This window comes from Coenobita brevimanus, chromosome 7 (assembly GCF_032717465.1).
Source record: "Coenobita brevimanus isolate Jiangsu-jjx chromosome 7, ASM3271746v2, whole genome shotgun sequence".
NCBI lineage: Eukaryota > Metazoa > Arthropoda > Malacostraca > Decapoda > Coenobitidae > Coenobita > Coenobita brevimanus.
Genome location: NC_136960.1, coordinates 24,946,489 through 24,961,601, shown reverse-complemented (window position 1 = coordinate 24,961,601; position 15,113 = coordinate 24,946,489).

Below are 15,113 nucleotides of genomic sequence, written 5' to 3'. Positions count from 1 at the left end.
ATAACACTACAATTACACTTACAAACAATTTTTACCCTACATACAGTCTATACCAGACAGCCTAAGCCACTTGGTAGAGATACATTGGCTGTATCGTCCCTGCTTCGGTAGGGATAGGCCGGTCCTGCAGTGGACCTCAACGACTGATGATGATGATGATGATATATATATATATATATATATATATATATATATATATATATATATATATATATATATATATGTGTGTGTGTGTGTGTGTGTGTGTGTGTGTGTGTGTGTGTGGTGGCTATTCCTTAGCAACCTGTGACTAGTCTGTTTACTTTATATAGTAGCCATGGCTCAGTGGGTTAGAGCGCTCCACTCTGGCCGAAGGGTCGGAGGATCGAATTCACCCAAGGGTCATTGGTAGACATCAGGAAGGGCATCCGGTCATAAAATGCTACACGCTCCAGTCCAAAAGTCCTCTACTCAGGGGCAACGCCTTAGGCAAGGATAAGCTTGATAAGTTGGACAAATTTATCCAAGAGGAGAATCTTAGCTCAGGCTCCTCCAATCCCCCATCTCCTGCATCTCCTTCTGCTTCCACTGTATCAGTTGACCTTGTTTCTGGTAACACTAACCCAAACATCAACCCCAGTATGCCATTTTAAGTCATATTTACCAGCATCACAATCACTCACATTACATCGTTGCCATCGTCGACTATTGCTCATACATTTGCTGTACTACCAAAAGCACTTCCACCAATGTACTGTACAGTACTTAGACGTCCTCCAGTTTCACCAGATCGTTGCCACCGTGTTGGTGTAGGATCCAAACTCATGAGTAACAGCTGTTACCACAAAGATTGTCAGATATATATATATATATATATATATATATATATATATATATATATATATATATATATATATATATATATATATATGTCATCAGCCATTACAAGGCCACTGCTGAACAAAAGCCTCCTCCAATCTTCTCCACGAATTCCTTGACTAAGCCAACCTTTGCCACGTTTTCCATGCAAATTTCTCTTTCTCATCTTTCCACCTTCTGTCTGGCCTTTTTTCTGCTATGCTGAAAATCTCTTGGTGTCCAGTCAGTCAACCTCTTGCTCCATCGGTAATCCTTTATTCTTGCTACATGGCCTGCCCACCTCCATTCCTGTTCTTTTGTAACTTCTATAATATCTTTGACTTTAGTCTGCTCTCTCACCCAAGTTGATCTTTTCCTGTCTCTTAAAGATATTCCCAACATTGATCTTTCCATTCCTCTCTGAGAACGGATTAATTTATTTTCCATCAATTTTGTCAGTTTGCAGGTCTCACAGCCATACGTCATAGCTGGAATTATACATTCGTTATATATTTCTTGCTTCATACAAATTGGCAAGCTACTTTTCATAATGTCTCTGTGTTTACCGAAAGCTTTCCATCCAATTGTAATACGTCTTTTTGTTTCGTTATCACGATCATTCGTTAATTTTAATATTTGCCCCAAGTAATTGTACTCCTCGACTTCTTCAAGGATTTCTTTTCTTATTCTGGTGATGCTCTTTGGCGTGTGTGGATTAAAGTTACTTTAGTTTTTGTCCGGTTCATCTTTAGCCCTACTTTGAGTCTTTCTCTGTTCAGGTCATTTAAATTTCTCGCAATGCCTCTGCTGTTTCTGAGATTAGGACAATGTCATCTGCATATCTTAAATGTCTTAGCTTTTCTCCATCTATGTTCATTCCTTTGTTTTCCCAGTCTAGCTTTCTGAAAATATTTTATAGGCATGCTGTAAACAATTTCGATTAAATTGTATCTCCCTGACGCACGCCCTTCTCAATCTTATTTTTTTCCGAGTCGTTATGTAATTTAACTGTAGCAGTTCCCTCTTTATATGTCTTCGAGCAGTTTTACAATGTTCTCATTCACTCCTTGTTCTCTCAGTGAATTTCTAATTGCTATGTGCTCCACTGAATCGAAAGCCTTTTCGTAATCAACAAAACCTAAACATACTGGTTTACTATATTCTGTATTTTTCTCAGTTAGCTGATTCATTGTGTGTAGATGATCGGTAGTTGAATACCCGCTTCGGAATCCTGCCTGTTCACGAGGTTGGTCTTCCTCCAAACTTATTATTCTGTTCGTTAGGACTTTGGTGGAGAGTTTGTAAATGGCCAATACTAAGCTAATGAGTCGATAGTTACTAAGATCCTTTGAATCGCCTTTTTTGTACAGTAAAACAATTATCGCATTACACCATGTTTTGGGAAATTTATTCTTTTTTATACATTGAGTAAATAAGTGAGCAAGCCTATTTTGTACTTCTACACCTGCATCCAACAGTAAATCTGCTACTATTCCATCCTGTCCCGGAGTCTTCCCTCTTTTCATATTTTTAAGAGAAATATTTACTTCGTCTGGTGTTACCTCAGGTATTTCACTTGTGTCAACTGAAAAGTTAGCTATTGGTACTACGGTCTATGATGCATACAGTTGTTTGTAAAATTCTTCAACTCTCTTCACCATTTTATCTCTGTATTTTATGACTTCACCGTTTTTGTCTTTCAATGATGAAATTTGTTGCTTTCCGAATACCATTTTACTTCAGACCTGTTTCAGACTTTTTCATTTTTTGATTGTTTCTTTGATCTGATCCATGTTTCTCTTTCTTTTTTCTTCTCTTTGTCTTTTGTTGATAAGCTTATTTGTATTTGCCATAATTTTAAGTATTAGTGTAAGTTAGTATAAGCTAGTATTGTAAGTGTAATCTTAAGTTTAAATATTATAAGTATAACTCATGATTTAACCATTAAGTTCTACATTTAAGTCTGGTCTTAGTAGATATTCATAATCTCAACAAGATATTGCTACTGATAGTGCTAAGTCGAGTTTTGGTGTGGATATGACTATACATATGAACCAGCCATTATTAACCCCTACACCGCGGGCTTGTTTACCAATGACTTGCGTGTCCCGCGGGGTTATTTGGGCTCTGACAGACTCTCAAAAAATATTTGCCAAAAATCAGTTATCAGTCCTAGAATTATAAAATTATACATGCTTATGGCACATACCTTCAGCTTTCTCCTGGAATGATTGTTGAGCCTTCGTCGGTTACCGTAGGACTTGTAGAGACCTCTGAAGTAGGGTAACGAAGTCTCCACTTTACACTTCCCGACAACCCGTAATATGATTACCACAGCCAGATACAAACACTATAAACACTATTCTACAATTTTCAAGTAGTTTGGGATCCATACTAAAAAAAAAAACACTGTGAAAGCAATGGAAATTACGAGCGCGTCTGATCGTCGTACTGGCACTAGTTCGCTCTTGGTACTCTGTCATTTATTATTCATAAAACCCCTCACACTTTATATTTCTATTACTATATAACACTTATATGTATCTACAGTCTTTATCTATAAGTTTCCTTCAGTAGTATTAGTTTATTGTCACTGTACGGATTCAATTTCTTTCAGTAAAATACGTAGCATTCACTTTCTCGTCCTGTATACTGGCATTGAGAGTGAATGTCACTTTCATCTTCACTCTCATAACTCATAGCATTCAGACATGCTAGAGTGAAACTTTCACTTCCATTACTCCTAGGTAGGATATATACTCGTATTCTTATAATACTACTCATTTACATTTCTATTTACGTTCTCTATTTTATTTACGTTATTTACATTTCTATTTTATTTACACTGTGTTATGCACTGTCACTTGAAGTAACTTATAAAACTTTTTTCCATTGTTCACGTATATTTACATTCATTACTTTCACTTGCTGTTTACACATTATTTACACATTATTTACAATTCCACTTGCACTGTTTTACTCAATAGAAAGATCGTAGTCACTCTTTTATCAATTGTCAGCCCTTTACCTCTTTCCACACGAGGTTTAGTAGGGGGTAAAGGTCACAGGGCCCTTTTGCATGGGGGTGAAAAAAGGCCTTGAAGTCAGCAAGAAGAAACATATGTACCCTCGCTTCGGAAGATGAGAGTAGACTGATAATGGAGGGCCGGGGTGGAGGCCTGCTTAGGGGTTATTCAGAGTTACCAATGTTAGCTCTTGAAACAGCTATGTATTTCACTGAAATGATTGGCAGGAAATCTAGACAATACATTATAAATTAGGTAGTTCCAGGTGAATGTAAATATCACTTAGGCTTCTCCCTTCCCTCCTTACATGTATATTTATTACGAAAATAGATTAGAGGCCTACTTAGGAGATATTCAGAGCTACCAATGTTAGTTCTTGAAACAGCTTTGTCTAGCACTGAAATGATTGGCAGGAAATCTAGACAATACATTATAAATTAGATAGTTCCAGGTGAATGTAAATATCACTTAGGCTTCTCCCTTCCCTCCTTACATGTATATTTATTACGAAAATAGATTATACGGCATATTTCAAGGGGAAAAAAACAGCGAAAATTAGCGAACGAGTGCACGTGAAGTGTTGTCAGGTGATAATTAGCCAATTCCAGGTGTATGGCACTCTCACTTACCTTATTTCTTTCTTGTATATATTATTTGGTATAAGAATAGGACATAGGGCTTATTTCAATGCATGAAATCAGTGAAAAATTCCAGGGAAGATTTACTTAGCGTAGCACGGCCGGGCAGGCGAGAGGATAGGGTAATGGAGGGGGGGTAGGGAGGGGAGTCAAGAACGGGGAGAAATGGCTAAATTGTCAACAATGGATGGGAGTACAGATGAGATTAGGAGTGCTGACTAGTGTTGGACATTGGCAGTACTGATAGATGATACAAGCCCCCACTTGGAAGCCCGGGTGAATTCAAAATAACACAGAATCACAAAAGCGACACCCCGCGGTATGATCCCTTGCTCCCAAGCGTCACGAAAGTGACGCCCCGTGGTTAAGGGGTTAACAAAGATGTATAACCGCGGAAATTTTAGTAAGGGATTAATAATTGCGAATGTCATCTTTCGTATTCTGATCTAGAGATTTACCTGCCGAAGTTAATAGATTTCCCCTTTTGAACTATGCAGTGGTGATTAAGTGTTGACTGAAGTAAGAATATTGAAGATTGTCATTTGTGAAGCGCAAAATTTATGTCATTGAGTCCTGTTTGCAGTCACATAGGCATGTAACCGACAAAGGGTAATATAACTGTCCGAATTCTTAATTAATTTGGCTTTATTATGATTACAGTTCCAGTACGTTTATTACAAAAACTTCAACATCGTAAGTCACTTTTCTATGGACGATGAGTGCAAACGTATCTTTCATATTCTTTGGAGATCGAGTAGAAAAAGAAATAAAGTTTTTAGCCGATTCCCGAGTACTGTCTGTGATGTTTATAAAAAGGCATGGGACAGCACCAATCGCCACACACACACACACCAATCGTCAGTTCGTGTCCAGCAGCAGTGGTGACAACATTTCCTCAGCCATGCCTTCTCCTGCTACCTCGGCCTTCGACCCGTCGATGGGGGGCCACCACAGGCACAGAGGAGTCGCCACGAGCTTAGACCATCACAGGAGTCATGAAATGGTACACCGTGAGGGCGGGATATGGATTCATCAGGTGCCAGGACACTGGCACTGATGTTTTTTTTAACACTTCTAGGGATCGCTGTTCCCACTTCACGGCGCCTCAGGCGCTCTTTAGGCAAGAGTAGAACAGCCGTTTTCCGTCTTCGCCAGACATCAAAGGGTCCCGAGGCTAGGGACGTCACTGGGCCAGGAGGTGTGGCCGTGCAGGGCTCTGCCCATGCTCGGCGGCGCCCCACGGCCCGGGGGAGCCGGCCTGTGGATCCCCGGAGTCCTGGTGAAGTGGATATGATTGTTACCATGTGCATCGCGACGGTGAGGGCGTTCTGTGGTGATGACAAGGCCGCGATGCTTGTTCTTCCTCAGATATTCGACAAGAACTGGCTGCCGTGCCTTGTTATCCCACAGTTCTTCACCCGTGGTGCATAGACAGCCCCTCATCAGGAGCATCATACCCCTCAGCTGCAGCCTCCCTAACCCCGTAGAACACTGCAGAAAAGGCTGAAGCACGACGCTCCACTAAACAGGGTGACTACCACCACCACCACCACCTCTGTACTGCCTATGGACACCACCATGCCCACGCTGACAGCAACCTGCACAACTCACCACCAGCTACCGAGACTGACTCCACCTCTCCCGTCCCGCCCACCATCCAGGACGTGGAAGACTCGTCATCTGTAACACCCACTGCTGACGGTGTGCCACTAGCTCTTTGCCCCTCGCCCAGGCCACCATCATGGAGAAAGATGGGGAAGACAACAGAGAAGATGCTTGCCACCCAATGGCATGAAGTGCCTCAAGACACTGACGACCTCACGCCAGGGAGCCCACCTCCTGCCGATGCCGACCTCCTGCCACTCTCCTTGGATCCCTTACCGGCCAAGCAATTACTGATCGACTCATGCTGCAACTCTTCAAGTCGCGCCTGTTTGATCTCAGCTTTCCACCACCGTAATTCCTAACTCCATTTCCGCCTAGCATCAGTTACCACATACCATCTGCTATTCACTGGCGGGCCTCACACCCTAGGCTCGCTTCCACTCTAACAATGTCAGGTGGAAAAATCTTCACAACAACAACAGCACCAATCGCCGACTTTTTATGCATGGTTTCGGAGGGTGCAGACGTGTATTCCATCTGCTCTCTTCTCTAGCTTTCAGGGCTGCCTCGCCTGCAATTAGTTTTTTTTTTTTTTCACCCCTTCTGGTGACTTTAGGGTAGCTAGTTTCTCACTTTCCTTCCCTCCCTATTAGCTAGGAACAGTAGGTGTCTGTTCCTGTACACTGAGATTACCCATGCTTAGTGCACACGGAGGGGTCACCCCCACTGATCACTCTGGGGTGTGAATTAACACGGTCAGGCCTCCCTTGAGTGGTCTGAGAGGGCAATTTCAGCATTAGGTGTTTGGTCCCCGGTTGTTTGTCCCTTGCTCGTCTTTTCTCTTTCTTCCCACTTCCTCCGTTAGGGGGGGGTTACTATGTTGGATGCCCCTGCTTCCTCCCCCCCCTCGGGGGGGAGGTGTTCCTCACGAACCCCCAACAATTAGACGGACTGACCACACCCAGACTGAATGGCCCTAGACCCGCATCCTGCTTGACATCCCTGTAAATAACCCCAAGTTCGTGACCCTGCTTGCCCTTGGTTCTACTCCCCTGCTAGCCTCAATCCTTGCATGATAAAGAAAGTAATTGATGGATGTGCTGGTGAGGTAGAATTTGTAAAAAAAACTTGCTAATGGAGATCTTATTAAAACTGTTAACTCTGTCCAGGTTAAGGACTTGCATAAACTGCGTAAGTTCCATGAGTATGATGTCAAGCAAAGGATCCAGCAATCCTGCAAAGGTGTCATCGCTTGCAGGGATCTCATGGTTATGGAAAAGGATGAGATCATATGGGAACTTGCACAGCAGGACGTAATAGATGCTCGTTTCATCACTCGTTTCATGGAAGGCATAAGGACAAAGACAGCTACGATTGTCTTGACTTTTGGAAAAGTGTCTCTTCCCAGTCATGTCAGAGTGGGATACGAAATTGTCAATGAATGTCCATATATTCCCAATCCCCTTCGCTGCTCCAAATGCCAGATTTATGGGCATCTTGAAAAGACTTGTCGGGCTTCCCAATCAGTCTGTGCCAAGTGTGCAATGCAAGATCATCATGCTGAACATTGCACATCAGAGACTGTCAGCTGCTTTCACTGCAAGAGTGCTCACTCCACTTCCTCTAGGAACTGTCCCAAGTGGAAGGAGGAGAAAGAGGTCCATGCATGAAGGTGACTGAGGGCATCTCTTACTACAATGCAAGGAAAAAGGTGAATGAGTTGCAGGCAACTGCCACACCGAATAGGTCCTATGCTTCAATGGTGATGTCCCGTCCTGTGGTGTTCACTGTGGACATGCAGACTGATCTTGTGCTTGTTTATCAGGCCACCCACTCTACCTCCACCTCCACCTCTCAGCCTCCTGTCTGATCCAACTCTCTAACTGACCTCCAAAAAGCTTCTTCATACTCACAGGCCACTGCTGCTTCTCACTCAGTCAAGCCTAAATCGAAGTCTGACAAGACTCTTAAGAATAACTTCACCACCCTTTCAAAGACATGTCCTCATGTCCTTCCTGCTCCTGGTCTAGCGAGGGAGAGAAGAATTAGCTCTTCTTTGGGGGACTCTGGGAGCCTTGTCATCGATGAACAAATGGAGATTTCCGTTAGCAAGCACCAGGAAAGGACCCCCGGTAACAACTCGCCAGTTCACAGAGGGCATAAAAAGCTAAGCACACTGGCCCCCAAAGTAAATCTTAAACCGCTGCATTCACTATATCACAGTGGAATTGTAGAGGTGTTGGGAATAAATTACAAAGTATAGCAATCTTGCCTTCAATACACAGGCCAGACGTTTTTGTTTACAGGAGACATGCCAGGAGGATCATCCTGATCCTCCACAGTTCAAACACTACCACTCGTATAGAAGATTTGAAGGTCACGGAGTTGCCATATATACACACAAATCATACCCACAAATGGAAATGATTCTAAATTCTGCTATGGAAGCTGTCACGTGCAGAGAAAAATTTAGCTTGAAACATCCCGATGACTTATGGGTACGTCATCACGTTCTGTCACAGTGGCACTCGACGACATATCCATACGTTGAGCAATTGCAAGGTCTGTCATTTGCACATTTTTCAAGTTTCAAGGGTGATTTTTGGTAGACATATGTGGGAGACCTTCCTCTACCCAACGCCAGGCGGGGATATTGTCTGGCCCCACCTGACCTCCCTCCCCCCTGCAGGCTATTTTCTTGGCAACTCACCTGTTAGCAGTGACTTGGACAGTAAAGGCATGTTGCACCATGGTCTCACCAATGAAGAAATTCAAAGCAAAAGTGATTCTTGAGGTGGAGGACAAAGGAAGAAATAAGCCAGGGGAAGAATTAAGCAGAAGTGATGAGGCAGCAATGTCATAAAAGAAGATGCCATATGTTGATGTTTTTGGTAAGTGAACAACGTTTATATCACCTATATTAAAGTCTGAAAACCAATATACTCTTGTCCTACATATAAATTCATACCAAATAAGTAAATATCTAACGAGTTATGAATGGTTTGGAATAGCTACCCCTCCCATAGAAAAGGTTTTCTCTCAAGCCTAGTCTGAGAGAACACGGTAACAAGGTAAAGGTACTCTTACTTCTACCGTATTTCTAAACTCAACTGAGCACTTTCTCTCTGAATGTTCGATGTTTCTCATAAAAAGCAGAGGTTTTAGCCAAAAGAAAACAACTTTTCGAAAATCTGCCGGGATTGGGGGGTTCAGTGGTGAAAAATCTGCCGGGACGCGGCAGGTTAATAACATGTATCTGTCTATTTACTCTCTGTACTGTCCTCCACATGGCCTCATTGATAGTGGTGCTTTAAATTCACTATTTGAACATATTCCAGGGAATAAATTAGTGTTTGGTGACTTTAACGCCCATCACTATCAATGGGGTAGCTTGAGGATCGATGGTCGTGGTGAGCAAGTAGCCAACCTATTACTACAGGCCAACCTTTGTCTTCTGAACGATGGTAGAGTGACTCATGTAGATGATCATACTGGTAACTTTTCGGCTACTTACGTATCTCTGGCCTCCCCTGGTATAATCCAGATTTCTCGTGGAACTCTTATGACGACTCCTTGGGAAGTGATCATTTTACCCATCTGTCTTTCTTATACATGCGACATTGTTTCGGACTCTCTACCCCCAAAATTTAACTATAAGAAAGCAGATTGGGGATCCTTCTCAAGGATTGCCAATTTAGATATATCTGGGGAGACCATGGATGTTATGGTCGAAAATGTAACTAATTCCACAATACACACAGCTGAGGCTGCTATTCCCAAGTCTTCTACAGTTCATGCGAAGCATAGAGCACATTGGTGGATGCCGGATTGCCGACAGGCATTAAGGAAATGCAATAGGAGATACAGGATTTTTGATAGCCTACTGAGGAAAATTTCATTGCATACAAACAAGCATGGGCTGAGGCAAGGAGAATAATAAGAAGGGTGAAACATGGTGCCTGGCGGTCATTTGTGTCTTGTGCAACACCATTAGGTAAAGTCTGGTCCAATGTTTAAATAATAAATAATAAAAGCCCAAATATACCCGTGACCACCCTGCACATGAACAACACCATCAGTGACGATCCCGTGGATGTTGCTAACATCCTCGCCAGGAGCTTTTCTCATGTAAGTAGCTCAGCCAATTATGATCCGTGATTCAACATCATAAACGCACGGCTGAGCTACAGATAATAGACTTTGCCACACAAGACGTAGACTCCCCGTACAACCAAGAGTTTATGCGAGATGAACTGCTTCTTGCCCTTAAATCCTGTAAAGACACCAGCCCTGGACCAGACACCATCACATACGGTATGATCCAGCATCTTAATCAGGACAACCTGATTAAGATGTTAGCACTGTACAATGAGATTTGGGCGTCTCGAATGTTCCCAAACTCATGGCACTTTGCGCACGTCATACCAATACCCAAAGAGGCTGGTCGTCTTATGAATCCCACTTCATTTCATCCTGTTGTGTTGACTTCTTGTCTATGTAAGGTCATGGAACGTATGGTTAATAATAGGCTTCTTTTTGTTTTAGAGTCGAGGAATTTGTTAAATGATCAACAATGTGGCTTCCATAAATACAGAAGTTCACTAGATCATTTAATAAACTTAGAGCATTGTATTGCAGAGGCATTTACCAATATAGAATCCATGATAGGGGAGTTCTGGGACATCCATAAAGCCTATGGCATGACATGGTAACACGGTATACTAATGAAGCTCTATGCTTATGGATAAAGAAAAAATTAGCCTATTTTTGTTTCAAATTTCTAAAAGGACAGGATTTTCTGTCAAATTGCCCCGTAATGTAACATCAGATATATTTATCCAGGAAAACGGGGTGCTGCAGGGAAGTGTGCTTAGTCCCACTTTCATTAGTATTATAATCAATAATATTCTGTCATCAGCTCCCATCCCGAGAAATTTTAAATGCTTGCTCTATGCTGACGATTGTGCAATATGGCACTCTTTCCATAATGCACAATTTTCGGCTGGGCGGATTCAGGAAGTCCTTGACTCAGTCCACCAATGGGCCTTGCAGTGGGGATTTAAGTTTTCCGTCCCTAAGTGTGCCGCTGTAGTCTTCACTAATTGTAACATACCTAATTTGTGCTTAACTTTAGATAATCAGGCGGAACCTCTTCAAAATTCTGTAAAGTTTTTGGGAATACATTTTGACCATCGTTTGAACTTCAAAATTCATGTTAATAATTTGCTTGCTCGTTGTGATAAACTGTTAAATGTCCTCAAGTACCTAGTGGGTACTGCATGGGGTGCCGACAGAAAATCTTTATTAATGGTGTATAAGTCCCTTATTTGATCGAAGCTAGACTATGGCACACAGGTGTATGGCTCGGCATCCGATGCCACGCTGAAAGGATTGGATGTGATGCAGAATAAATGTTTGCGAATGTGTCTTGAAGCCGTCCAGTGTACCCGTGTGGCTCGTATGGAAGTGGAGGCAAATGTGCCTCCCCTCCGTATTCGCTGTGACCACCTGGCCTTGTCGTATGGTGTACAAACAATAAGAAAGAGCAATATCGGCAATGTGGCCTGTACCCCCCCTGCAACACCACTGCCATCTTCTGCGGGGGGTGCATCAGCCACTTGTCATTTGCCTCCACTTGCTAACTCAGGAGCTTGGTGTGGACCTCAGTGACTGTGACAAGTTGGTGACAAAAAATATAGTGCCTTGGGAGCCACCCGGCTTTACCGTCGATGTATCATGGCTCCCAGCACCAAAGACCAAGGCACTGAAGGCAGAGGTCCACCACTTGTTTCGTAACATCATTGTTCATCACTTTGGATCCCACCAATTGTACACCGATGGCTCCAAGACGACTGAATGCGTGGGTGCTAGTGTGTGGTCGACTGAATGTGCTCTCAGGTATCGGCTGCCGACTCATACATCTGTGTTTACATCTGAAATTTTTGTAATTGACAAAGCCATAGACTATGCTTTAAACTCTAGGCTTGACTCATTTGTCATATTTTCGGATTCAATATCAGCCCTTCATGCAACTGCTTCTTGCACTACGGATTCTAATGAGATCCAGGGCCGCATTATTAACAAGTTGCATTCGTGCGACAAGTCCTTCACACAGATCTGGGTGCCTGGTCATTGTCGTATTTAAGGCAATGAGCAGGCTGACTTACTTGCAAAGTCGGCTGTAGAGTTCGAGGAGACCTGGGATATTCCTCGTGATATACGGTCGAGTCTCTTCCTTGGAAAGAAAGCAATAAATCTTCTGTGGGAAGGTGAGTGGACCAGACTAAACATCCCAACATGCAAGCCACAACTCGGTGACTGGCAAACAGCCAACCGAGCCAGACGTTTTGAAGAAAAAATTCTGGCCAGACTGCGAATGAATTGCACATTTCTCACCCATTTGGTGCCATATATTGAAAGACGATTTCCACCTCACTGTGACTTCTGTGATGCGGTGTTATCTAACAGTCATATCATCCTGCGCTGTCGGCGATTTATTCGTGAACGTGCTTCACTTATAAGTTGCTGCGGTGCACCAGACGTCCCCTTCACCCTTTCCACAATCCTGGGTGATGGGAATATTGTTAAGATTGATATATTGATGGCTTTCTTGAGAGAGACTGGACTGATCAGAGCGATGTCACTTTTTTACAATGTGGTTATGGTTTTTATTTGATGTATATATGTATATATTTTATTATTAGGGTTGGCAGTGGACGTATCGGAAATAGATCCTGCGTATGACTGCTTTATTTCTGATATTGATGTCCCCTACGTTAAATTACGCTCCTCGCTTGACAGTCACCAGTTGATGAGTGCAAGTGTTCAACATAGAAAGGTATTGGGCATTTGCAGTCAATGGTGTTCTGTTGGACGAGGTATTACACTTTCTGTAGATATATAAATGAATTCCACCATCTTGAATAAGTTATCTTAATTAGGGTCGACAGCTTACGTATATGGAATAGTTCCTGACTACTCAGGGTCACTTTCATATACTGATGTCCCCTACATTATTCTCTGCGTCGACTGACAGTCAGCAGGCGATGAGTGCTGGTATGTAATGAAGAAAGGCATTACATATCTGCAGTCGATGGTGTTCTCTTGGTCGAGGTATTTTTATCATTACTAAGGTTTAGCTATTTGTCTTTTTAGGATTCAGTATAGGCTAGCAATTTGTCTGTTAGGTTATTAGTTTTAGGATCTTTAGGTTAATTAGGCATCTTTTTTTTTTCCTTGATAAATAACGTAAGGTCTAAAAAATTACAAAAAAAATAATGAAAATACAAAATTTAAATAAAATAATTTAAATATATATATATATATATATATATATATATATATATATATATATATATATATATATATATATATATATATATATATATATACCTGTGTCTGTTATATATGTACCTGTGTCTGTGTGTATGAAAGTGTATATATATATATATATATATATATATATATATATATATATATATATATATATATATACAGTAATCCCTCTACTTTCCGGACGCCCGCTTTCCAGACATCCTCACTTACCGGACATTGTGGGCCTGGACCATCGGAACCGAAAATGGCCAAAAAAAGAAAAAAGTCCTCCCAAAATCCGAATTTTTTCCCACCCATATTTTGAAATTGCCGCGTGGTGCCAAACAGCTGCTTACGTTATGGCCCCTTCATCCCTTCCTTCCTCCCTCCTCCCCCCTTCCCTGTCAGGGTTGCCGTTTGTTATTTTTCATTACCAAATGTGGGCCAATTTGGTAATGAAAAATTCGTTTCGTAATGAATCAGAATAATGCATTACCATCGGATTTTTCACATGTATGAGGATACACAGGATGGAGATGGCGGATTGTTTGCTCTCTCTGATTAATCTGCTACCCTACAATGGCGTGAAAATAATTATAAGGAGAGTGATTACATGTATTTCCACTTGTATATATAATTCGTGAAGAATAAATGCTAGCTTTACAAATTTGGTAATGAAAAGTTAAATTTGGTAATGAAAGTTGAGGAGATTGGTAATGTGGCCGTTGCGATCTGGCAACTCTGTTTCTCCGACATCAACAGTTACTCTCTAACTTCGATTGTGATTAGACACTGGAAGCCACACGTGCTCGTTTTTTGTGAATAAACAGTGAATATACTGCAATACCTCGCCTCTAGACCACATGGGAATTTACAGTGTTGTGCAGTGTTAAGAAATTTGAACTTAGAGTGCAAAGGATCAACTGTGGAGTGCAAATTGGCAGTTTATCTGGCGGTTAGAACTGCAGTGGTGCAGTTAAGAACAATGTGCAGTGTTAAACAATTATAACTCACGGTGCAAAGAATTAAGAGCAGCACAACACTGGATTACTGTACGTGCTTCAAGAGCATTTTCACCACTGCCAAAACCTTAGAGAGGCAGCCACAAACGTGATGTACCCTGGCTGAGGTACAGTCACTTCTAATTCCTCATTTTTGGTTCCTTTTCATTTATTTCATGCTTTATGTCCATTATTGGTGTGAATAGGGTCTTAAATTGGTTTAAATAGGTGTTATGCATGTCCGGTAGGGAGTTATTTAGGTGGCTTTCAAAGTTAGGCTGGGTTAGGGTCTATAAGTACCAGTCCAGGAGGCTGGTGCCCACTATCCGGACAGGACCACTTTCTGGACGTGCCTTTGGCTCTATTACGTTGGATAGTGGAGGGACTACTATATATGTATCGATATATATATATATATATATATATATATATATATATATATATATATATATAGATATATGTATATATAAATATATATATATATATATATATATATATATATATATATATATATATATATATATATATATATATATATATATATATATATATATATATATATATATATATATATATATATATATATATATATATATATATATATATATATATATATATATATATATATATATATATATATATATATATCAGCCCCAATGGTCGATAGGCAAAAACTGAAAAAAAAAAAAATC